Source organism: Capra hircus, chromosome 18 (assembly GCF_001704415.2).
Source record: "Capra hircus breed San Clemente chromosome 18, ASM170441v1, whole genome shotgun sequence".
Classification (NCBI taxonomy): domain Eukaryota; kingdom Metazoa; phylum Chordata; class Mammalia; order Artiodactyla; family Bovidae; genus Capra; species Capra hircus.
The window spans coordinates 5,503,438-5,530,480 of NC_030825.1; positions in this window are offsets into that span (position 1 = coordinate 5,503,438).

The window sequence follows — 27,043 nt, forward strand, 5'->3', positions numbered from 1 at the left end:
GAGCCACATGACCTCTTGCCAACCGACTACCACTTCTTCAAGCATCTTGGACAACTTTTTGCAGGGAAAATGCTTCCACAACCAGCAAGAGGAAGAAAATTATTTCCAAGAGTCCGTCAAGTCCTGAAACACGAATTTTTATGCTACAAGAATACACCAAGTTATTTCTCATTGGCAAAAATGTGTTGATTGCAATGGTTCCTATTTTGACTAATAAAGATGTGTTTGAGCCTAGTTATAATCACTTAAAATTCACTGGCTGAAACCATAATTTTGTTTGGGCCAACCTACTACATTCTGTGACATGTATCAACACCTGTTGTAGACATCCACAATACACTCAGTGAGAAGCAAGCACATGCGATGCAGTGATTCTCCAGGCAAGAATACTGGAGTGGGTTGCCATTCCCTTCTCCAGGGGATCTTTCCTACCCAGAGATCAAACCCCGATCTCCAGCATTGCAGGCAGATTCTTTACCGTCTGCGCCACCAGGGAGGCCCAAAGAATAGCTCATATTTATACATTTCCTTGAGAAACACTGGGCTGGATGAAGCACAAGCTGGAATCAAGATTGTATGAAGAAATATCAATAACCTCAGATATGCAGATGACACCACTCTTATGGAAGAAAACGAAGAAGAACCAAAGAGTCTCTTGATGAAAGTGAAAGAGGAGAGAGAAAAAGCTGGCTTAAAACTCAACATTCAGAAGACTAAAATCATGGCATCTGGTCCCGTCACTTCATGACAAATAGACGGGGAAACAATGGAAAGTGACAGACTTTATTTTGGGAGGGCTCCAAAAATCACTACAGATGGTGACTGCAGCCATAAAATTAAAAGACTTCCTCCTTGGAAAAAAAGTTATGACCAACCTAGCTGCTGCTGCTGCTGCTAAGTCACTTCAGTCGTGTCCGACTCTGTGTGACCCCACAGACGGCAGCCCACCAGGCTCCCTCGTCCCTGGGATTCTCCAGGCAAGAATACTAGAGTCGGTTGCCATTTCCTTCTCCAATGCATGAAAGTGAAAAGTCAAAGTGAAGTCACTCAGTCATGTCTGACTCTTAGCGACCCCATGGACTGCAGCCTACCAGGCTCCTCCATCCATGGGATTTTCCAGGCAAGAGTACTGGAGTGGGGTGCCACTGCCTTCTCTGATGACCAACCTAGACAGCATATTAAAAAGCAGAGACATTGCTCTGCCAACAAAGGTCTATCTAGTCAAGGCTATGGTTTTTCCAGTACTCTTGTATGGATGTAAGAGTTGGACTATAAAGGAAGCTGAGCCCCAAAGAATTGATGCTTTTGAACTGTGGTGTTGGAGAAGACTCTTGAGAGTCCCTTGCACTGCAAGGAGATCCAACCAGTCCATCCTAAAGGAAATCAGTCCTGGGTGTTCATTGGAAGGACTGATGTTGAAGCTGAAACTCCAATACTTTCGCCAACTGATGCGAAGAACTGACTCATTTGTAAAGACCCTGATGCTGGGAAAGATTGAAGGTGGGAGAAGAAGGGGACGACGGAGGATGAGATGGTTGGATGGCATCACCGACTCAATGGACATGAGCTTGAGTAAACTCCGGGAGTTGGTGATGGGCAGGGAGGCCTGGCATGCTGCGATTCATGGAGTCGCTAAGAGTCAGACATTAACTGAGCAACTGAACTGAACTGACACATTTCCTTGGTGGTTTCTCAGTGCTCACTGTTGTTCCCTCGTCTCCCCTCATCGTCTTTTTGTCTGAAAGCAGGACCCTGCATGCTGGAGTGCTTTGGAATCTGTTCTTTTACCTCTATCCATGCAATAAATATTATGTGAGTATTGTGCACATAAAATATCAGATTCATTGGGTCTGGAGGCTCATGCTCGGGGCCAGGAAGAAGTACTGTGGCCCCCACCTCACAAATAAATGGAGGCTCTCAACCAAAATTTGGTTCAGATGCCAAGACGGATGACACCACAAACTTACCAACAAGGCATGGACAGATTTATTACTCACAAAATGAAGTTCTGTGTGGAGAGCTGCATGGGTTCAAAGCATGGTTAAGGATGCCTCGAAAAAGGAGAATAAAGCATGGCTTGGGTCTGTGTTGATTATCAGGCAGGGGAATGGCACAAGTGAGCCAGTGCTGGCACTGTTTGAACTTCATGCTCCTGCATGGAAGGAAGACCCTGCACTTTCTGAACACAGTTCCCAAATGTGGGAAAAGGAGAGGTAAGAGTGATGGGGATGAAGAGCTAACAGTAGTCGAACATCAAAAATGGAGCCAGACTCTTCATTATAGAGGGATAAAGAAATAGTAATTAAAAAATAATGCCATTTTCAGTAACACAGATGGACCTAGACTGTTACACTGAGTGAAGTAAGTTAGAGAAAGACAAATATCACGTAATATCACTTATATGAGACTTCCCTTGTGGCTCAGACAGTAAAGAATCTGCCTGCAATGCAGGGGACCTGGGTTCGATCCCTGGGTTGGGAAGATCCCCTGGAGAAGGGAAAGGCTACCCATTCCAGTATTCTGGTCTGGAGAATTCCATGGAATGTATAGACCATGGGGTCGCAAAGAGTCAGACACAACTGAGCGATTTTCACTTTCATCACTTGTATGTGGAATCTTTAAAAAAGAAAGGGGAGGCGGGTACGAATTAACTTACTTACAAAACAGAAATGCAGTCACAGATGTTAAAAAAAAAACAACTTAGGGTTACGGGGTGGGGGTGTAATGGAGGTAGGAATAAATTGAGAGATCAAGACTACATATACACATTACTATAAAGAAAGAACTAAGGAGAACCTACTGCAGAGCACAGGGGACTCTACTCAGTACTCTATAATGATCTATACAGAAAATAATCTAAAATAGTGCATATATGTATAACGGAATCACTTTACTGCACACCTGAAACACAACATGAAAAATCAACCATACTCCAATAAAATGTTTTTAATAAAAGTAAATTTGAAAAAGAAATAATTCAAAATAAGTACATATTCTCTTACTGTTCCTGTTAGGGGAAGCACACTGATTGAAACCACCCACCCTGGCCAGGCACCATAGTAACTATTTGCATGAGTTGTTTCATGACAGGAGATCCTGATAAGGAATACAAAACTAATAAGCCACCACCAACAGGAAGGGTTTGGGAAAGGTCTAAAGGAGACACCGCGTGTCCCCACTTCCCAGAATCCCTCTCGCTAGCATCCATCTTGGCTGAGTGATGAGTGCGCCACCAGGAAAGACTCTGAATTAGAATGATTGGCCAAAGACCACCCGGAAACTAATCCCATCACCATAAAACCCGAGACTGTGAGCCACGCAGCAGAGCAGTTCTCCTGGGCTCCCTTACCCTGCTGCTCTCCACCCGGGTGCCCTCTCCCAATAAAATCTCTTGCTTTGTCAGCACATGTGTCTCCTCAGACAATTCATTTCCGAGTGTTAGACAAGAGCCCAGTTTCGGGCCCTGGAAGGGGTCTGCCTTCCTGCAACATTCCTATTAAAAACTCCTGCCCGCCCCCACCAAACTGTTCGCTTTAAAGAAGCTTTCCCCCTACAAGTTGTAAATTAGAATTTACAATCTATTATAGAAAGCAAGAAGTAAACCAACAATTAGAATTACAGAGAAAGAGCAAGAATAAATCTATGCATAGTTAACTGGTGGGAGCAGACGAGAGAGAGGAACTTACGATGGGAGCCAGGAAGGCTCGCCTGGCACTGCATTGTAAAGGAGCAGAGGAAAGTAGGAAGGCAGGAGGGCCTTTGGGGCCAAGGAAAGAACGTGGGAGAAAGAGAGCATGACCCACCGAGAAGATTTTTAAGAGCTCAGATGGGGCTACAGTGTAAAGGAGTGCTGAGAAATGAGGCTTGAAGTTTCTATCCAGAGCAGGTCAGAACACCCTTGAGAACAATATCCTAGAAAGAAAGGTGGGGCATCAGAGGCTTTTGAATAAAAAAGCAGTAGGAAGATTACATCTGCATTAAAAAAGAAAGAATCACCTTGCAGCAGACTGAAGAATGGATGAGATGGAGAGCCGACTAGAATCAAGAATACTTAGGGGAGAAGAGGGCACACTGACACAAGAATGAGATGGAAAAATGACCTAGCGCAGCCAGCAGCGGGCGGAGTGCCGAGGTGAGAAGCGGGCGGAGTGGGATTCCAGGGCAGAGTCCACTGCAAGCACTCCCCCAGCCTTCCCACCTGCAGGAGAAGGCAAAAAAACACTTTTTTTCTTTTTTTGACACAATGGCACGTGAGATGTTCGTTCCCCGAAAAGGGATCAAACCCAAGTTCCCCGCATTGGAAGGTGGATTCTTTACCATTGGACCACCAGGGAAGTACCAGAAAAACATGTTTTAAGAAACTTGAGTGTGAGCTGTCTTTCTGACTTCCGAGCAACATTCAAAAAGCAAGAGGGATAGTAAGATTGGAGATAGTGACCCCAAACCACTCTCAGAGAAGGCACGGTGAGGCTCTTCCCCTTTTAAAAGTACAAAAGGTCTATCTCTTCACCCTTCACAAAGGAAAAACATCACTCCTCAGGACAATGATACACTCAAGAGCCTTTCCATAAGGCAAAAAAAAAAAAAAAAAACCATGATGAGAGCCAAGTATCTCCAATCATATTTGACTAAACATTTATTGAAGGAACCAGCTAACACGCATCTTTCCTGAAAAAAATTTTTCACAAACTTTTATTGATGTCATCCCTGGTAGAGGACAGAAAATCATGTCAGGAAAAGTCAGAAAATGAAAGTTTGAGCCATGCACAATTACTAGTTGTTGCTTAATTGAGAAGCAGCACAAGTACCCAGACCTAAGTGAACACAGTATTAACGGGTAAATAAGGAAAAGTAGGTCATCCCCCCAGTCCAGAGCCCCAAGCCTCCTCTTGAGAGGCAATGCATACTGCCAGCCTCTTGTGCATTTTCCCATAAATCTGAACTGCTTTGCTGTGAACACAGCCAACTCGCCTTACAACTAATCGTTCAAAAGGATTTACCTATCAAGAAGTCTGTTTTCCAGCTGCAAGACCCACAGAGCCAGAACCACCCCATAAGTAAATTAAGCAGCTAAGGAATACATCAAAGTAACCAATGGCTCCTTGACCTGGTAGAGTCAGTTTTTACAAGTTGAGTGGTTTATTACCTGCTTTTATCACCTACAAAATTCCAGCTTTCTCCATCAGGCCAAGTCTGTCTTCCCCCAGAGCTCTGAGAAATGTCTTACCTCGGAACCAACCAGCAACAGCACTACATAACTGGGAAAATCTAAGACTGCAAGAAAGATGTTTAAATAGAGTCTGTCTTCTCCCTGAGATAAGAGTCCCTGCTAGGAAAGAAAATCTCTTTGAGAGGCGCTCTTACTTAGTTTCCTCTATTTCCAAAACAAGAATCAAGGAAATAAACCAGGATCACAGAATACTACAATCCTAAAATTTCCTACGGAATTGTTATTCTATGATCCTTTTATATACGAGATTATTGGATAAAGCAACAACAAAGAAAAGCTCAAATAACCTTTTCTGATTTATAAAAGATACTTACGTTTGTTGTATTATTGAAAATATGAAAAATCCAGAAAATAGAAATAATATGCGTCACTGTCTCAAGATGACCACTTTTAATATCTGCCCAGCTATGTCCCATCTATCTGCATGGCAGTTGTGCTTACAATCTTGTGGAGTTTTTTCCCCAGTACACCAAATTTCTCTCAGGCTCAAATGAACAGAGGTAGCTCGTCACAGCAGGCTGTGTCTCTGTCCTCACGCGGGGTGCCAGCTGTCCTGGCAGGTGTGGGCATGATGTGGCTGCTCTGCAGCAGGTGTTCAGTACACCGTGTAGCTCCCATCTCCTCCGGCAGCACTGTGAGCAACAGCAACTATTCTAAAAACCCACTCTGCGGAAGCTAGAGATTAAGCAAAAGTGATTCGCACCTGCGAGAATGACTGTTTGGTTTTTAAGACTCTCTAAATTGTGGTTAAGACAGATTTGCTTGGGAACACTGCTAGTTCTGCTTAAGCACTGGGGGACTAAGGAAGATTATCATGCCTGTGCGTTTAATAACAGGCTGGCGTGAGCTTCCCCAGCATCCAGTTTGTGTCTGGTTTTCTCCCTACAGGAAAAAAAAATGCAGCACACAGAGGCTGATACGGTTGATATGGTTGTAAATCTCCCAGTTACAATTTTGTATTCTATATATTTATATATTCTACATATTCATATTCTATAGCTTAAAATACATTTTCTTCAGACTTGTGGTTGGCAAGAGGGAGGAGAGGTGAGGGAGGGGTGGATTGAGACTTTGGGATTAGCAGAATGCAAACTATCATATACAGGATGGATAAACAAGGTCCTACTATATAGTAAAGGAGTTTATAATATCCTGTAATAAACCATAATGAAAAAAATGTGTGCGTATATATACACACACACACATATATATATAACTGAATCACTCTGCTGTACACCAGAAACTAAACATTGTAAGTCAACTATACCTCAATAAATTTAAAATAAATTTTAAAATATGCATATAGTTTCTGATGAGAGAAGGGTCTACCACTATCTTGAAGGAGGCCAAATACTATTCCAAAATGCTCTGGTGCAACTGACGATTCATGGAGTATGAATAAACACAGGAAATGGAAGCTACATGTCAGCCTACAACACAGCATCAAATAGTCTAATTATATTACACCCCTGAGTTTAAATAAAGTCAGCAGGTTTAAATTGTTTTGCATCAGCAGACACTGCTGCTGTTACCTTTTTTCAAAGTTATGCTGCTATTACTGAATATCAGGCAAAAACAAACGTAGACGCCAGTAAGAATGTCAAATATAAAAGGGAATTTTGCTAAGGACAGTGTTGTGTACCAAAATGAGCAACAACATATCTTTCATCAAAAAATAAGCACTGCAAACAGTCTCAAAATGGAAAGCATCTTTGGTCATCATACACTCTCATAATATTTTAAATATCCTAAGATAAATGTCAAGAAAGTTAATTTCACCACCACATTTCACAATTTAGGCTATTGTTGAGAAATCTTTATTGACAATGAGCTTTTTCTTTGAATGTAAAATTAGCTCATCATTTTGGGTGTGTTCGGTTTTATTTTTGTCTTGGCCTAAGTCTAAGGATCTGGTATGATCATCTTTTGATTTTAGAGGAAAACAAGAAGCCTATAGAGTGACTCTAGACAGCCCACCCAGTAAATGGAAAAGCCCATCTAAGGACTTATTTTAAAAAAAAAAAACTAACTTAGGCTAACACCTGGACATTACACCTGCTCACTGAACCAGATAAACAGAATAGGGTGCTACATCTTCCTGGCCAGACCCAGTTTTCCAAACATAAACTCCTTAAGCAATGGCACTTGAACCTCAGTCCTTCACATGTCTCTTAATCTTTGAGAAGGTATACTCTGCATTCCACCAGAGACCATCATGGCCTAATAAGGAAGGTAAACAACTGAGACCTAAGGGATTTACTTTCTGTCAACTAACTGCATCTAAAAGTTGATTCACATTTGAATTTACAATGATCATAATCCCTCAGGTTTTTCCAATTTGGTTCCTTTCAATCCACAACCCCTTAACCCTGTGCATCTTCACTTGTTCCTTCTGATTAAGTACATTTTTAGGAAAAAAAATCACATGGACATTAAAGAAAATAAGCATGGCTTAAAAGGAAATTCAAAGAATGGAAAAATGTATTTGTTATAAAGTAAGTATCACTTGCTGTCCAGGATTTCCATTCCCTGAGCCCCCCTCTATAACAACTGGTTACCACTGGCATCTCCTTCCAGAAACAGGCCCAGATACACATGCAACACAGGTTGTTGTTGTTCAGTTGCTAAGTCGTATCTGACTCGTTGCGACCCCATGGACTATATGGGGGTATGCCAGGCTCTCGTCCTCCACTATCTGCCAGAGTTTGCCAGGCTCCCCTGTCCTCCACTGCCTTCCGGAGTTTGCTCAGATTCATGTCAACTGAGTCGGTGATGCTATCTAACCATCTCATACTCTGCCACCCCCTTCTCCTTTGCCTTGTCTTTCCCAGCATCGAGGTCTTCTCCAGTGAGTCAATTTTTGGCATCAGGTGGCCAGAGTATTGGAGCTTCAGCTTCAGCATCAGTTCTTCCAATGAATATTCAAGGTTGATTTCTTTTAGGATTGACTGGTTTGATCTCCTTGCAGTTCAAGGGACTCTCAAGAGTCTTCTGCAGCACCACAAGTGAAAGCATCAATTCAGCCTTTCTTATGTCCAGCTCTTACATCTATATATGACTACTGAAAAAACCATAGCTTTGACTATATGGACCTCTGTCAGCAAACTGATGTCTCTGTTGTGTTTATGTAAATGTGGAGCCCTTCGCATTTTTTTTCTTTTTTTATATATATATTTATTTTAATTCGTTTTTTTTTTCTTAGAAGATGAGAACCTATCTACTTTCAGTGACTTTTTTGTGTGTACTCAGTAAGTGAGCATAAAGATTTCGTGAAGGATATTATTATTTGTCTCTATTATCATATTCTTGAATGTACCCTGGGGAATTATTTAAACTTTCCAAGGTCACCTTCACCTAAAAATATCATAAAAGTTTCACCTATGTCTTCATCCAGATGTGGAAGAACAAACTGAAGGAGAGAACAAGCTGTAGCACTCCACTGCCAACTCTCCCCACCCCAGATATTAATTAGCTCTCAAGGGGCTGTGAACCCACTTAACCATATTGTTACACTGCCCACACTTTTTCACCCCAGCATCTTGGGATATAAGTCAGAAGCACCAAGAAACTCGAACATCTGCAGAGTCATTTCCTCAGTTACCCTGAGTTGTAATTTTTATTGATCTTTCCCCTATTCCCCCAGGCTTAAAGAGAGAAAAAGAAAAGACGTTTATAACTTACGGTTTCTTACATACAAAATGTTCCAGCCGTAAGTCTTTGCTCAACGGGAACATTGAGAATAACAAAATATAGGTAGTGATAAAGGCTTTTAAAAACTGCAAGGCAGGGTATCATGGACCACAGATTCTCATCTCTCATCAGTGGACTTTCAAGCTAAAGTTCACAGACACACCATGGCAACGTGAGCCATGTCACACAGGCCATGTCTGTGTGTGTGAACCGCACAGTGACCGAGTGGGTCTCTGCAGGGGCTTCCATCTGTCTACCCACCAACACTCCAACTTCTCCCATGTGTCTGGAGCTCCAGCTTTCCTGCATGAGAATCACTGACACGAAGTTAAATGAACACACTCAGTGGCCCAGATTACTTCTCACTGCTACATAAACTTCCAAGAGTATCTACCATACATTTTCCCTTCTCTAGGCTTCTACTCATGACTCCTCCTGCAGATATATTTCATTTCCTATTACTACTGCATATTGTTAGCATATGTTTATGCTTTTCAATAAACAAATAACCCAATTTAAAAAATCCATTGAAAGTGAAAGTTGCTCAGTTGAGTCCAACTTTGTTACTCCATGGACTGTAGTCCATGGAATTCTCTAGGCCAGAATACTGGAGTGGGTAGCCTTTCCCTTCTCCAGGGGATCTTCCCAACCTAGGGAACAAACCCAGGTCTTCCACATTGCAGGCGGATTCTTTACCAGCTGAGCCATAAGGAAAGCCCCCAAAATTGCATTAACCGTCACTTAACCAATGCTTTATGCTGAATTGTATGTAACATGGCCATTGCGTGAGTGTGTGCATGCTAAGTCGCTTCAGTTGTGTCCGTCTCTTTGCATCCCTATGGACTGCAGCCCACCAGGCTCCTCTATCCATGGGATTCTTCAGGTAAGAATTCTGGAGTCAGGTGCCATACCCTCCCCTCCAGGGGATCTTCCTGACCCAAGGATCTAACCCATGTCTCTTACATCTCCTGCACTAGTAGGCAGATTCTTTACTACTAGCACCACCTACTTAGTCTAGGGACAATTTCACATGATTCTGTTTGTTAAAAAGTATACACAGGCGATTTTGTGGAAGGTAAGAATACAAAAATGAGCTACACAAGCTCAAAGCTGAAAACAGAGTTTATCACAGATTTGATAACCATTGGTGAAATGATAGGATTTTATTTATAAAATGTAGAAAATAAGAAAACAGATTCAGTTCAGTTCAGTTGCTCAGTCGTGTCCACCTCTTTGTGACCGCATAGACTGCAGCACACCAGGCTTCCCTGTCCTTCACTGTCTCCCGGAGTTTACTCAAACTCATGTCCATTGAGTCGGTGATGCCATCCAACCATCTCATCCTCTGTTGTCCCCTTCTCATCCTGCCTTCAATCCTTCCTACTATCAGGGTCCTTTCAAATGAGTCAGTTCTTCACAACAGGTGGCTAAAGTATTAGAGTTTCAGCTTCAGCATCAGTCCTTACAATCAATATCGAGGACTGATCTCCTTTAGGATGGACTGGTTGGATCTTCTTGCTGCCCAAGGGACTCTCAAGAGTCTTCTCCAACACAACAGTTCAAAAGCATCAATTCTTAGGCTCTCAGCTTTCTTTATACAAGTTAATTATAATTTAATTGTGGATACATCTGCAGTTGTAGCTACATTCCCATTTTTGTGAAATGTCTGTATTTCAAACTTTTGTGGTGATGCCATTTCTGAACCCAGCACTGCTCCCTTAATTTGCTGCTACACATTCTCCATCCCTGCAACAATGCACACCTCCTGGACACATCTGCTGGTTTGCTGCTTGCAGGAAGTGAATACCACCAATATAGTCACATGCGTGCATAAAACTTGATTCATCGTATTTTAGATAAGGAAAAAAAATTAAATATTACAATTACATCTGCAATGTGCAGTTATTCTAATAACTATGGGTATTTAGGGCATAAAATGAATCCCCAGATACAATCCAACATATATTTTGTATGTGTTCACTTTTGCTAACTAGATAATTAACACTCCTCTGATCAACTTTGCATGCCCTCCAAAAGGTAAGATCTGGAAAACTTCAAACATTTGGAAACTTTTGTTTTATAAAACAAAAGATTTCCATCCATTATATGAGTCACTATGCTTCATATAGTATCAGATATTATATGAATAATGCTATAATAATCATATTTCCATTTAGAAATTACCTACCATGTCCCATTTAGTCCTTAAAAGAACCCTGCAAGGTCAATATCATTACTAAGGCAGGAAACTGACACCCAAGGAAGCTTTACCCTAGTACTTATACGGCACATGGGATCCAAACCTACTGCAGACAAACTCTTTTTCTGTGGCAAGGAGTGAAGTCAAGGTCACAGGCCTTTACTACTGTTATAGCAACATCAGAAGAAGTGGGGAGGAACACTGTTTTTGGTTGTGTTGTCATAGTCTTGGTGAAAGAATACAATTGGCCTAACGAGGCACGTGCTCACTCCAGGTCCAATCAGTCATTTCAGCCACATGTATATGGTATGACTGCTGGTCAGACTAAGATCATATACCCACCCTGTGGTCAATGACTAAAACTGAATGAAGTCCCTCCAGCATTCTATGAAATGAATGGTGGGGTAAAGAAGCTCCCCACAGAAAGGTGAGCGATCTTACCACTGGAAGGCTGAGAGAGGTTCATGACTGACTCTCTCTCTCACACACACACACGCCTTCAAATTCCATTAGCATGCTTCCTGTTAAGAAGTGGATCTAAGTCCCCTGGATACAGATCTGGTTCTGCACCTGCCTGACCAATGGAATATGCTAAGAGTGATGCTGTCCAGTTTCTGGTCCAAAAAAGCAGCTATTGGCCGCCACCCTATCACTTGGAATGCCCACTCCTGGGAAGCAACCACAGTGTTACAAGTAAGTTTGTGAGGAAGCCCATGCTGAGAGGGAGCAAAATCTGAGGCTCTCAACACAGGCAAGCTCCCAGCCGACAGCCAGGACCAAACTGCCAGTGCTGCAGGCGAGCTGTCTTGTGAGCCTGCCTCCATCTCCAGACAGCCTGCACCACTGGCGCCGCAAGGAGCAGACCAGGTTTCCTGCTGCACTCTGTGGAAGCTACACGTTTGTAAGCTCATTATTTTTCTTCTTTCAGACCACTAAGCACTGGGGGCATGGGTTATATAGAATCAGTTATTAGAACAACCAGTCCCAAAACTTCCACCCTTTTTTTTTGCACAGAACACACGAACTTTGCTCAGCACCTTCTTCACAGTCCTCTAAGTACCAGCATAATGCCACACATGCTGTGTAGCCCATCAGGTTCCTCTGTCCATGAGATTCTCCAGGCAAGAATACTGGAGTGGGGAGCCATTCCCTTCTCCACAAGGTCTTCCCCACTCAGGGATTGAACGTTAGTCCCTGCATTACAGGCAGATTCTTCACTGTCTGAGCCATGAGGGGAGCCCCTATACATTGAGAAGGTAAGGCACCAAGAACATAAGCAAACTGCAGAAACAGGTCTTCAACTGAGCTGGAAATGAAAGTTTCATATTCAAGCTGAATGTGATCTCTATTAGGACCCTCAGCACAGTCTCTTTGCATTAAATAGAATCCAACTCTTCCCTTTTCTGGGGAACTAGAAGGTGGGTGGGGGGGAATGCTTTCTGAACTTTAAATATAAGCATGCTAAAACATTTGGAAAATTAAGCTAAAAACCATCAACAGTAGTTAATTGTGGAGGGTAAGTCCTGGGGTTTGAGGAAACAACTGATTTCTACATTTTATATCATTTTTGTTTCTTACCAAGAATATAAATTAATTTTATAATATATTATATTAGCTCTAGTAAGGAAATTCACCAAAATGTTAACAGCAAGAGTCTCAACTATAGGACTATGACAGTTTTATATTGGCATTTAATATCTAAGTAATATACTGATAGTGAAAATATATTCCTCTACAGTTCTCAAAGAATTCAATTTTGAATTCTCACTAAGATCCAAATGTTATATAAGAGGAAAAAAACAGTGTACATTATCTGGATGTCATGCAAAAACTGTAATATACCAAGCTCAGCCTTACACACTCAGAGGAAGTTTACACATCTGCTCACCTGCTCCCACATGCACCAGAAACCACCACGGAGAAGCTGTGCCACGGAGAAGCTCTGCTTGAGGACATGGAATTGGAAAGAAAACCAGAAATCACTCCCTGATTAAACCCTGTTACTCCTGAAGCTTTTGTCTTGCCAAAGGAGCATTTCTTGGACAGAAGTCTGAAACATGTCCTTCTTCATTTTCCTGGTTAAGTGGAAGAGCCATTCATGTCTGCTTAAGGCTCAAGCACTACTAAGCGATACTAAAGCTTTGATATTTCCAAAGCTTTCATGCCTATGTAAAACGTAGAAAATTAGTTAATAAGATACTTTGGATTCTCTTCAGTTATAACTGAAAATTTTCTCTGGGCACAGAATTTCAGGATGTTCACACTCTGCTTCCTGATTTTCTATCAGTAGATCGAGTCATTTTTCAGTGCAAATTACAGTTATCAAAGATCAAGCATATTCTTCATTCATTTGGGTATTCAACCTACAGCTAAAGGGCAGCTACCACCTGACAGGCATTCTACTAAAGAACTATGAAGTGTGATGATATACAACGAATGGCTCTTACTCTTAACTAACTGTCCAAAAGAATGTTATCCTGTCTGCCATGGCTATGTTCATTGCCTACTCAGCTGTACCCTCTGCTCTCTGTAAGTCAAACATACAGAAAAAGACAGTATGTAGGTGCTTGCAGGGGCTAATGAGTGGGAAAAATAAAGAGATGTTGGTTGAAGGATACAAACTTCCAGATATAAAATCAATTCTAGAGATGTACAGCATGTTGATTATCATTAATAATAATGGTGTACTTGAAATTTGCTAAGACAGTAGACCTTACGTGTTCGACCACACACAAAATACTAAACTATGTAAGGAGATGGATATGTTCATCAACTTCAGTGCAGGGTGATTTCACATATACAAATTTTCACACTGTATACCTTCAGTTCAGTTCAGTCACTCAGTCATGTTTGACTCTCTGCAACCCCATGCATCGCAGCACGCCAGGCCTCCCTGTTCATCACTAACCCCCGGAGTTGACCCAAACTCATGTGCGTCGAGTCGGTGATGCCATTCAGCCATCTCATCCTCTGTTGTCCCCTGCTCCTCCTACCCCCAATCCCTCCCAGCATCAGGGTTTTTACGAATGAGTCAACTCTTCGCATGAGGTGGCCAAATGAACACCCAGGACTGGTCTCTTTTAGGATGGACTGGTTGGATCTCCTTGCAGTCCAAGGGACTCTCAAGAGTCTTCTCCAACACCACAGTTCAAAAGCATCAATTCTTCGGGGCTCAGCTTTCTTCACAGTCCAACTCTCACATCCAGACATGACCACTGGAAAAACCATAGCCTTGACTAGACGGACCTTTGTTGGCAAAGTAATATCTCTGCTCTTTAATATGTTATCTAGGTTGGTCATAATTTTTCTTCCAAGAAGTAAGCGTCTTTTAATTTCATGGCTGCAATCACCATCTGCAGTGATTTTGGAGCCCCAAAAAATAAAGTCTGACACTGTTTCCCCATCTATTTCCCATAAAGTGATGGGACCAGATGCCATGATCTTCATTTTCCGAATGTTGAGCTTTAAGCCAACTTTTTCACTCTCCTCTTTCACTTTCATCAAGAGGCTTTTTAGTTCCTCTTCACTTTGTGCCATAAGGGTGGTGTCATCTGCATATCTGAGGTTATTGATATTTCTCCCGGCAATCTTGATTCCAGCTTGTACTTCTTCCAGCCCAGCGTTTCTCATGATGTACTCTGCATAGAAGTTAAATAAGCAGGGTGACAATATACAGCCTTAACGTACTTTCCCGATTTGGAACCTGTTGTTCCATGTCCAGTTCTAACTGTTGCTTCCTGATCTGCATACAGATTTCTCAAGAGGCAGGTCAGGTGGTCTGATATTCCCATCTCTTGAAGAATTTTCCACAGTTTATTGTGATCCACACAGTCAAAGGTGTTGGCGTAGTCAATAAAGCAGAAATAGATGTTTTTCTGGAACTCTCTTGCTTTTTTGATAATCCAGTGGATGTTGGCAATTTGATCTCTGGTTCCTCTGTCTTTTCTAAAACCAGCTTGAACATCTGGAACTTCACAGTTCATGTATTGCTGAAGCCTGGCTTGGAGAATTTTGAGCATTACTTTCCTAGCATGTGAGATGAGTGCAATTGTGCTGTAGTTTGAGCATTCTTTGGCATTGCCTTTCTTTGGGATTAGAATGAAAACAGACCTTTTCCAGTCCTGTGGCCACTGCTGAGTTTTCCAAACTTGCTGGCATATTGAGTGCAGCACTTTCACAGCATCATCTTTTAGGATTTGAAATAGCTCCACTGGAATTCCATCACCTCCACTAGTTTTGTTCGTAGTGATGCTTTCTAAGGCCCACTTGACTTCACATTCCAGGATGTCTGGCTCTAGGTGAGTGATCACACCACTGTGGTTATCTTGGTCATGAAGTTCTTTTTGTACAGTTCTTCTGTGTATTCTTGCCACCTCTTCTTAATAGTGTCTGCTTCTGTTAGGTCCATACCATTTCTGTCCTTTATCGAGCCCATCTTTGCATGAAATGTTCCCTTGGTGTCTCTAATTTTCTTGAAGAGATCTCTAGTCTTTCCCATTCTGTTGTTTTCCTCTATTTCTTTCCATTGATCTCTGAGGAAAGCTTTCTTATCTCTCCTTGCTATTCTTCGGAATTCTGCATTTAAATGGGAATATCTTTGCTTTTCTCCTTTGCTTTTCACTTCTCTTCTTTTCACAGGTATTTGTTAAGGCCTCCTCAGACAGCCATTTTGCTTTTCTGCATTTCTTTTCCATGGAGATAGTCTTGATCCTTGTCTCCTGTACAATGTCACGAACCTCATTCCATAGTTCATCAGACACTCTCTCTATCAGATCTAGTCCCTTAAATCTATTTCTCACTTCCACTGTATAATCATAAGGGATTTGATTTAGGTCATACCTGAATGGTCTAGCGGTTTTCCCCACTTTCTTCAATTTAAGTCTGAATTTGGCAATAAGGAGTTCATGATTTAAGCCACAGTCAGTTCCTGGTCTTGTTTTTGCTGACTGTATAGAGCTTCTCCATCTTTGGCTGCAAAGAATACAATCAATCTGATTTTGGTGTTGACCATCTGGTGATCTCCATGTGTAGAGTCTTCTCTTGTGTTGTTGGAAGAGGGTGTTTGCTATGACCAGCGCGTTCTCTTGGCAAAACTCTATTAGCCTTTGCCCTGCTTCATTCCGTATTCCAAGGCCAAATTTGCCTGTTACTCATACACAGTTTGTATTTTCAATCATACCTCAATGAAGCTGGAGGGAAAGATGCTGTAGATATCACAGAAACTTCATCAAAGAACATTTACAGAGGGACTTCCCTGTGGTCCAGTGGCTAAGACTCTGCGCAGGGCGCCCAGGTTAGATCCATGGTCGGGAAACTAGATCCTACATACTGCAACTAAGAGTTTGCATGCCTAACTAAAGATCCCACATACCACAACAAAGATCGAAGATCCTGTGTGCCACAACTAGACCCAGAGCAGCCAATAAATAAATAAATAAATAAATAAATAAAAAGAAGATACACAGATGGCAAATAAGCATGTGATAAAGGGTCTCCATATCACAAGGCATCTGGGAAATGGAAATTAAATAGACCTGTTACAACAGCCAAAACCCAGAACACTCATAACACCAATGCTGGTGAGGGTATTGAACAGAAATTCTCAGTCACTGTAGGTGGGGTGCAAAATGGTAGAGCCACTTTGGAAGATAGTTTGACACTTTCTTATAAAAGTAAACATACTTCTATCATACGATCCAGCAATCACACTCCTTGCTATTTACTCCCCCCACAGAAAAAAGTTGAAAACATTTGTGCACACAGAAATCTGCATGCCAATGTTTATGGCAGCTCTATTCACAACTGTCAAAACTTGGGAAGAACCAAGATGTCCTTCAGTAGGTGAAAGAGTAAATAAACTTTTGCATGTCCAGACAATTGAATATTATTCAGAAATAAAAAAGAAATAGGCTACCAAGCCATGAAAAGACATGAAAGAAACTTACGTGCATATAACTGAGAGAAAAAGGGCAATCTGAAAAAGTTACTTACTGTATGATTCCAACCATGTGACTTTGTCGGGGATTTCAGTGGAGGGGGACCATAAAGAAAGCTGAGCACCAAAGAATTGACGCTTTTTGAACTGTATTGTTGGAGAAAACTCTTCAGAGTCCCTTGGACTGCAAGAAGATCAAACCAGTCAATCCTAAGGGAAATCAGTCCTGAATATTCATTAAAAGGACTGATGCTGAAGCTGAAGCTCCTTTAGCCACCTGATGTGAAGAAGTGACTCATTGGAAAAGACCCTGACACTACGAAAGACTGAAGGCAGGAGGAGACAACAGAGGATGAGATGGTTGGATGGTATCACCAACTCAATGGATATAGTTTGAGCAAACTCTGGGAGTTGGTGATGGACAGGGAAGCGTGGCAGGCTGCAGTCCACAGGGTCCCAAAGAATCAGACACAACTGAGCGACTGAACTGAACTCAGGGGAAGGGGAATGAGAATGGGAAGCACAAAGGATCATTAAGGCAGTGAAACTATTCTGTATGATATGGCAACAGCAGGTACACGTTGTTAGGCATTTGTCCAAACTCAGAAAATGTACATCACTAAGAATGAACCCTAAAGTAAAGTGAAGAATCTGGGCAATAATGATGTAGATTGATCAGCATAGATTAATCCACTGCAAAATACTGACCACTCCATGGAGGATACTGATCGGGGAGAGGGTGGTGGTTGTATGTGTGTTGGAACAGGGGTGATACGCAAACTCAGTCTTTTCTGCTCAACTTTTGGTGAACCTAATACTGCTCTTTAAAAACCTAGTAATTTTTTTTTTTTTAAGTAGAGGCAAAATGTTGTTGACAATCATCATCTCTGAGCAGTGAAAATGTGACTGGTTTTTCTTTTCTTTTTTATACTTTTCTGCATTTTCAAAATTAAACACTATTAGAATGCATTAAATGTAGTAATTTTCTATTTCAAAAAATTGTGTATGTACTGATATCTGAGGACTTTTACCCCTTCTCTTAATTCCTACTGGCTACTCTAAGTTAATCTTCCATAAACTCATGTATTTAACTACTTACTGCAAGAGCACCCAAACAAGGTTCCCCACAGTCAACCTGTGCTCCAGTTCATCCTAGGTATGCGCCACATACTGCTCTTCCTTACACACCATTTCATGATGCTACTGCATTATCCTCTTCAAAACCTCTGCTCTATCCACTGCCTTCTTCTTAAACCCTCTCATCTATCCAGGGCTGTCGCACTCTCCCTGCTCACATACACATCCCTGCGCTCATCTTCAAATGCTCCAGTCCACAGTGATTGCTTATATTGTCATTTTAGATTAAAAAAAAAAAAGAGCAAAGACCAAGATTTTAGGAAATGACTGTAAACTTACATGCACCATATTTTGGTTTCATGGTCTGTGTGTTCACGGTGCTATCTTCTCAACCAGATTACCAGATTTTAAACCCTGTCATCTCAAGGACCATGTGTTACACTTGCCTTCTATTATCAGCTCCACTTTGATGGGTGAAATGAAATGATAACTGGAACTTGGTTTAAAACACTCTAGCAAAACCACATATGGAGACAGATCAAAAAATGATGGATACAATATTGATCTTTGCTGAATGTGGATGTTGATTACATGTGAATTTTTAAAAACACATTTCCCTAGCTTGTGTGATTTAAAATTTTTCATAATACTAAGTTCTGAAAAAGGAACTATGAAGCACTTAAAAAATATTATATGCCATTTCTGAAACTTTAAATTATTAAAAAGATTTGGTTTCAATATCACTCTATGTCCTAAATTCCTTTCCAAACTTCAATCAAACCCATTCCTTTTGTACATATATGCTTTTATTTTTAATAGAAACCGTTTAGCTTATATAGAAGTTCCTGCTGAAGTAATTCATAAAATGTTTTTCATTTATATAAAGTATGCAAAGGTTAAATAATCTAAAAATTAACTTGGAAAATAAACTGCCTGACATTGGCATTCTTTTTTCACTGTTCAAAGAAAAAATGAACCCCCTCTCTTTATTTCACATCATTTACATATACTGACCTTAGTCTGGGTCACGTAATGGTAATATTATTGCAGTTAGCATGATTAATTCACTTATTTATTTAGTTTGTAAATCATTTTAATTAAACAGAAATGTCAAGGGACTTGAGCCCTGGCATTTAGCACTTAAAAAAAAAAGTGAAATGAGGTAGAAAGATCATTTTAATCATGGTGAAAATATGGGAGTTTTGGAAAGCATTTTTTCACACGGAAATCACAAACAATTTAAAAAACTCTGACCCTTTCCCCCAACAAGCCCTCGTTAATTGTGATAAATGCAAGTTTATAAAAATGCCAGAGTCCCTACTGAGAAACTAGAAAAAACTGGGCTCACAGAGTCTCAGTAGAGACCCCCTTCACCAGACATTTCTTCATCTACTGACAGCAGAAGCAGAAGCAGAAAAGAACATGCAGTCACTCACACGTGCCTTCAAACAGGCGAGATGCCTACCACCCAACTGATCCTCATCATCTGTCAGGCTTTTCAAACACCTGATAACGTGATCTCCAGCCCAAAAACTCTGTACAAGGGCTTATCTCCCCAGACCTCATTTCTTCACGTCCTAAACTTAGATAATGACAGTACGGACCTCATCGAGTTGGGCTTATTACGTAAGATAATGCATGGGGAATGGTCACAGTGCCTGGCATTAAAAAATAAAAACACTCAAAACTGAATATAAAAAAATAGAATTTCAGTAGTTATAAAATTAATTTTTTCTTCTATTTATTGTCATCACTTGAGGTTCTGGGTCTAGCTCAAGAAAGACAATATGATTCTGTAGGTGGAATTCTTGACCCCCAAACCCCTGAACCACCTCCTCTTTCCTGGGCCTCCCCACTTCAACCTGCCAAGAAGAGGATGTGGTAAGAGATAATGTCAGGAACCAGCTGTGGTGCCCAATTTAAGAAAAAACCACGTAAAGTGACAAGTACAGAATTATATGCAAATGTGTATATTTAGAATGACACGAGAAATTATAAAAATTATCTATAAAAATCTGGAAAATACCACCAAATGCCACAAAATCCAAACACATGACATTTTCATTAATTAAGTGCCTAACACACACCCAGAAAATATCTTTCTGCTCTTTTTTTTCAACCTGCATACTCTTTGATTGCTTTCTCATACGGCAACAATTTTGTCATTTCATGTTCTCTAGAAAGAACAGAATGTTAATTTAGTCCTTTCTCTAGTATGTTTGATAGAATTTTTTCTTATTTTGATGGCTGGTGTTCATAAAACATGCAACTTCACATACAGCTGTACCTTGTTTTCAGCAGCACTACTAGAGGAGAGTTGCCTCATAAACGTAGAAATTCTGATAAATTTGATTTCACACTGTTAACCAAAAGAATGTGGAGAGCTTTTATAATTTTATATGCTGCATATATTCTTGCAAAAAAATGAGAGATTAGAGAAACATGCCTGAGGTTCTGCAGCTGGCAGACTGCTGAGCTGGGACTCCATTCCTGGCAGCCAGCATTGGTTTCTGTTCACGTGTCTACGCCACCACCTTCACCAGTGCAACACTATGCCTTCCAACCTAATCCCCGAGCCTCTGACACCTCCATCATCTGTGAAGAAGAGGGAGAGAGGGAGAAAGGCGAACTAGCACCTGCAGACCTTTCGCTGCATTTGGCGCCTTCCTCATCTCCTTTACTCCTGAAAGGAAGTTCTGAAAGGTCAGTGTCACTTTCCCCAATTTACAAAGGAGGAAAGTGTCAGTTGAGAAGTTCAAGGTTACAGTGCTGAAACAGAGGCAACTGTGTGGCTCCAAATTTCATGTTCTTTACACTGTACATGGGCTTCCCCTGTGGCTCAGCTGGTAAAAAATCCGCCTGCAGTGCGGGAGACCCAGGTTCGACCCCTGGGTTGGGAAGATCCCCTGAAGAAGAAAATGGCTGCCCACTCCAGTACTCTGGCCTGGAGAATTTCATGGCCTATACAGTCCATGGGGTTGCAAAGAGTCGGACACAACTGAGTGACTTTTACTCACACTGTACATATCCGATTCCTTAAAAATGGTAAGAGTGAAAAGGTAGAGTGTCTGGGATAAATGTTTAAACTTGAACATCTAACTTTTTTATTTTTTTCAACCAGCTCCTAACCAACTAACCAACTCCTGTTAATTCCTGGCCTTTCAAAGACTGTAGATCAGGAAAGAACTCAGCAACTGCCGCACCACACACGCCTGGAAGATGAACCTCATGGAGACCTGCAGGGGCTCCTGGACAAACCCATGCCTGCCAGTGAGAAAGGAAAAGAAAGCACTGGAAATACACAGCTGCATATTTTGGTATTTACAACATATGTGCATCTTTCCTTAACCCCTGCAATGCTGAGTGCCATACCCAAAAAGCACTTCAAAACCTTCAAAATCATGGGGCCACTTACTAGCCCACAATTCCATGCACTTGTCTACAGTACATGTATCCTCTGCGTTTTGAAAGTTTGTCCTTTGCCACTTCACTTTTAGGAAAGACCTACATTAGCACCTGTTTCCGCCAATGAAAAGAAATCAGAAGAGGATTTCCACTTTTGCAAAAAAGGTGAAAAGCCTTCAACATCAGTTTTACAAGTGAGTTGAGCCCATATATCAGGACTTCCCTGATAGCTCAGTTGGAAAAGAATGCGCCTGTAATGCAGGAGACCCCGGTTTGATTCCTGGGTCAGGAAGATCTGCTGGAGAAGGGATAGGCTACCCATTCTAGCACTTCTGGGATTCCTTGGTGGCTCAGCTGGTTGAGAATCCAACCGCAATGCAGAAGACCTGGGTTTGATCCCTGGGTTGGGAAGATCCTCTGGAGAAGGGAAAGCCTACCCAGAGAAAAGCTACCCACTCCAGGATTCTGGCCTGGACTGTATAGCCCATGGAGTCACAAAATCGGACTCCACTGAGCGAATTTCATTTTCACTTTTGAGCCCATATAGTAGCGTGCAGCCACAGTGGTGAGAGTGGCGCCACCAAGCGTTTTTCCTGGGAATTACACACAACATCTCAGCTTGGCGCCTCCAGAGTTTTGAACTGCGTCAGTATATGTGATTTTGTTGTTGTTGTTGTTCAACTTTTATTTATTTATTTTACAATACTGTACTGGTTTTGCCATACATCAACATGAATCCGCCACAGGTGTACATGAGTTCCCAATCCTGAACTCCCCCTCCCACCTCCCTCCCCATACCATCTCTCTGGGTCATCCCAGTGCACCAGCCCCAAGCATCCTGTATCCTGCATCGAACCTAGACTGACGATTCGTTTCTTATATGATATTATACGTTTCAATGCCATTCTCCCAAATCATCCCACCCTCTCCCTCTCCCTCAGAGTCCAAAAGTCTGTTCTATACATCTGTGTCTCTTTTGCTGTCTCTCATACAGGATTATCGTTACCATCTTTCTAAACTCCATATATATGTTTTAGTATACAGTATTGGTGTTTTTCTTTCTGGCTTACTTCACACGGTATAATCAGTTCCAGGTTCATCCACCTCATTAGAACTGATTCAAATGTATTCTTTTTAATGGCTGAATAATACTCCATTGTGTATATGTACCACAGCTTGCTTATCCATTCATCTGCTGATGGACATCTAGGTTGCTTCCAAGTCCTGGCTATTATAAACAGTGCTGCGATGAACATTGGGGTACACATGTCTCTTTCAACTCTGGTTTCCTCAGTGTGTATGCCCAGCAGTGGGATTGCTGGGTCATATGGCAGGTCTATTTCCAGTTTTTTAAGGAATCTCCACACTGGTTTCCATAGTGGCTGTACTAGTTCGCATTCCCACCAACAGTGTAAGAGGGTTCCCTTTTCTCCACACCCTCTCCAGCATTTATTGCCTGTAGACTTTTGGATCGCAGCCATTCTGACTGGTGTGAAATGGTACCTCATTGTGGTCTTGATTTGTATTTCTCTGATAATGAGTGATTTTGAGCATCTTTTCATGTGTTTCTTAGCCACCTGTATGTCTTCTTTGGAGAAATGTCTATTTAGTTCTTTGGCCCATTTTTTGATTGGGTCGTTTATTTTTCTGGAATTGAGCTGCATATGTTGCTTGTATATTTTTGAGATTAGCTGTTTGTCAGTTGCTTCATTTGCTATTATTTTCTCCCATTCCAAAGGCTGTCTTTTCACCTTGCTTATAGTTTCCTTTGTTGTGCAGAAGCTTTTAATTTTAATTAGATCCCATTTATTTTTGCTTTTATTTCCAGTATTCTGGGAGGTGGATCAGAGAGCATCCTGCTGTGATGTATGTCAGAGAGTGCTTTGCCTATGTTCTCTAGGAGTTCTATGGTTTCTGGTCTTACGTTAAGATCTTTAATCCATTTTGAGTTTATTTTTGTGTATGGTGTTAGAAAGTGATCTAGTTTCATTTTTTTACAAGTGGTTGACCAGTTTTCTCAGCACCACTTGTTAAAGAGATTGTCTTTAATCCACTGTATATTCTTGCCTCCTTTGTCAAAGATAAGGTGTCCATAGGTGTGTGGATTTATCTCTGGGCTTTCTATTTTGTTCCATTGATCTATATTTCTGTCTTTGTGCCAGTACCTTACTGTCTTGATGACTGTGGCTTTGTAGTAGAGCCTGAAGTCAGGCAGGTTGATTCCTCCAGTTCCATTCTTCTTTCTCAAGATTGCTTTGGCTATTTGAGGTTTTTTGTATTTCCATACAAATTGTGAAATTATTTGTTCTAGCTCTGTGAAAATTACCCTTGGTAGCTTGATAGGGATTGCATTGAATCTATAGATTGCTTTGGGTAGTATACTCATTTTCACTATATTGATTCTTCCAATCCATGAATATGATATATCTCTCCATCAAATGTCCTCTTTTATTTCTTTCATCAGTGTTTTATAGTTTTCTATATATAGGTCTTTAGTTTCTTTAGGTAGATATATTCCTAAATATTTTATTCTTTTCATTGCAATGGTAAATGGAATTCTTTCCTTCATTTCTTTTTCTACTTTCTCATTATTAGTGTATAGGAATGCAAGGGATTTCTGTGTGTTGCTTTTTTATCCTGCAACTTTATTATATTCACTGATTAGCTCTAGTAATTTTCTGGTGGAGTCTTTAGGGTTTCCTATGTAGAGAATCATGTCATCTGCAAACAGTGAGAGTTTTACTTCTTCTTTTCCAATTTGGATTCATTTCTTTTTCTGCTCTGATTGCTGCGGTCACAACTTCCAGAACTATGTTGAATAGTAGCAGTGAAAGTGGGCACCCTTCTCTTGTTCCTGACTTTAGGGGAAATGCTTTCAATTTTTCACCATTGAGGATAATGTTTGCTGTAGGTTTATCACATATAGCTTTTATTATGTTGACGTATGTTCCTTCTATTTCTGCTTTTTGGAGAGTTTTTATCATAAATGTATGCTGAATTTTGTCAAGGCCTTCTCTGCATCTATTGAGATAATCATATGGCTTTTATTTTTCAATTTGTTAACGTGGTGAATTACATTGATTTGTGGATATTGAAGAATCCTTGCATCCCTGGGATAAAGCCCACTTGGTCATGGTGTATGATCTTTTTAATGTGTTGTTGGATTCTGATTGCTAGAATTTTGTTAAGGATTTTTGCATCTATGTTCATCAGTGATATTGGCCTGTAGTTTTCTTTTTGTGTGGCATCTTTGTCAGGTTTTGGTATTAGGGTGATGGTGGCCTCATAGAATGAGTTTGGAACTTTACCTTCCTCTGCAATTTTCTGGAAGAGTTTCAGTAGGATAGGTGTTAGCTCTTCTCGAAATTTTTGGGAGAATTCAGCTGTGAAGCCGTCTGGACCTGGGCTTTTCTTTGCTGGAAGATTTCTGATTACAGTTTCAATTTCCGTGCTTGTGATGGGTCTGTTAAGATTTTCTATTTCTTCCTGGGTCAGTTTTGGAAAGTTGTGCTTTTCTAAGAATTTGTCCATTTCTTCCACGTTGTCCATTTTATTGGCACATATAATTGCTGAAAGTAGTCTCTTGTGATCCTTTGTATTTCTGTGTTGTCTGTTGTGATCTCTCCATTTTCATTTCTAATTTTATTGATTTGATTTTTCTTTCTTTGTTTCTTGATGAGTCTGGCAATGGTTGGTCAATTTTATTTATCCTTTCAAAGAACCAGCTTTTGGCTTTGTTGATTTTTGCTATGGTCTCTTTTGTTTCTTTTGCATTTATTACTGCCCTAATTTATAAGATTTCTTTCCTTTTACTAACCCTGGGGTTCTTCATGTCTTCCTTTTCTAGTTGCTTCAGGTGTAGAGTTAGGTTATTTATTTGACTTTTTTCCTGTTTCTTGAGGTATGCCTGTATTGCTATGAACTTTCCCCTTAGCACTGCTTTTATAGTGTCCCACAGGTTTGGGGTTGTTCTGTTTTCATTTTCATTCATTTCTATGCATATTTTGATTTCTTTTTTGATTTCTTCTGTGATTTGTTGGTTATTCTGAAGGGTGTTGTTCAGCCTCCATATGTTGGAATTCTTAATAGTTTTTCTCCTGTAATTGAGATCTAATCTTACTGCTTTATGGCCAGAAAAGATGCTTGGAATGATTTCAATTTTTTTTAATTTCTCAAGGCTAGATTTATGGCCCAGGATGTGATCTATCCTGGAGAAGGTTCCATGAGCACTGGAGAAAAAGGTGAAATTCATTGTTTTGGGGTGAAATGTTCTATAGATATCAATTAGATCTAACTGGTCTATTGATTCATTTAAAGCTTGTGTTTCTTTGTTAATTTTCTGTTTAGTTGATCTATCCATAGGTGTGAGTGGGGTATTAAGGCCTCCCACTATTATTGTGTTATTGTTAATTTCCCCTTTCATACTTGTTAGCATTTGTCTTACACACTGCAGTGCTCCTATGTTGGGTGCATATATATTTATAATTGTTATACCTTCTTGGATTGATCCTTTGATCATTGTGTAGTGTCCTTCTTTGTCTCTTTTCACAGCCTGTGTTTTAAAGTCTATTTTATCTGATATGAGTATTGCTACTCCTGCTTTCTTTTTGTATCCATTCAGCCAGTCTTTGTCTTTTGGTTGGGGCATTCAACCCATTTACATTAAAGGTAATTATTGATAAGTATGATCCCATTGCCACTTACTGTTTTGGATTCGGGTTTATACACCCTTTTTGTGTTTCCTGTCTCGAGAATATCCTTTAGCATTTGTTGGAGAGCTGGTTTGGTGGTGCTGAATTCTCTCAGCTTTTGCTTGTCTGTAAAGCTTTTGATTTCTCCTTCATATTTGAGTGAGATCCTTGCTGGGTACAGTAATCTGGGCTGTAGGTTATTTTCTTTCATCACTTTAAGTATGTCTTGCCATTCCCTCCTGGCCTGAAGAGTTTCTATTGAAAGATCAGCTGTTATCCTTATGGGAATCCCCTTGTGTGTTGTTGTTTTTCCCTTGCTGCTTTTAATATTTGTTCTTTGTGTTTGATCTTTGTTAATTTGATTAATATGTGTCTTGGGGTGTTTTGCCTTGGGTTTATCCTGTTTGGGACTCTCTGGGTTTCTTGGACTTGGGTGATTATTTCCTTCCCCATTTTAGGGAAGTTTTCAACTATTATCTCCTCAAGTATTTTCTCATGGTCTGTCTTTTTGTCTTCTTCTGGGACTCCTATGATTCGACTGTTCGGGCGTTTAACACTGTCCTGGAGGTCTCTAAGATTGTCCTCATTTATTTTAATTCGTTCTTTTTTCCTCTCTGATTCATTTATTTCTACCATTCTATCTTCTATTTCACTAACCCTATCTTCTGCCTCCGTTATTCTACTACTTGTTGCCTCCAGAGTGTTTCTAATCTCATTTATTGCATTATTCATTATATATTGACTCTTTTTTATTTCTTCTAGGTCCTTGTTAAACCTTTCTTGCATCTTCTCAATCCTTGTCTCCAGGCTATTTA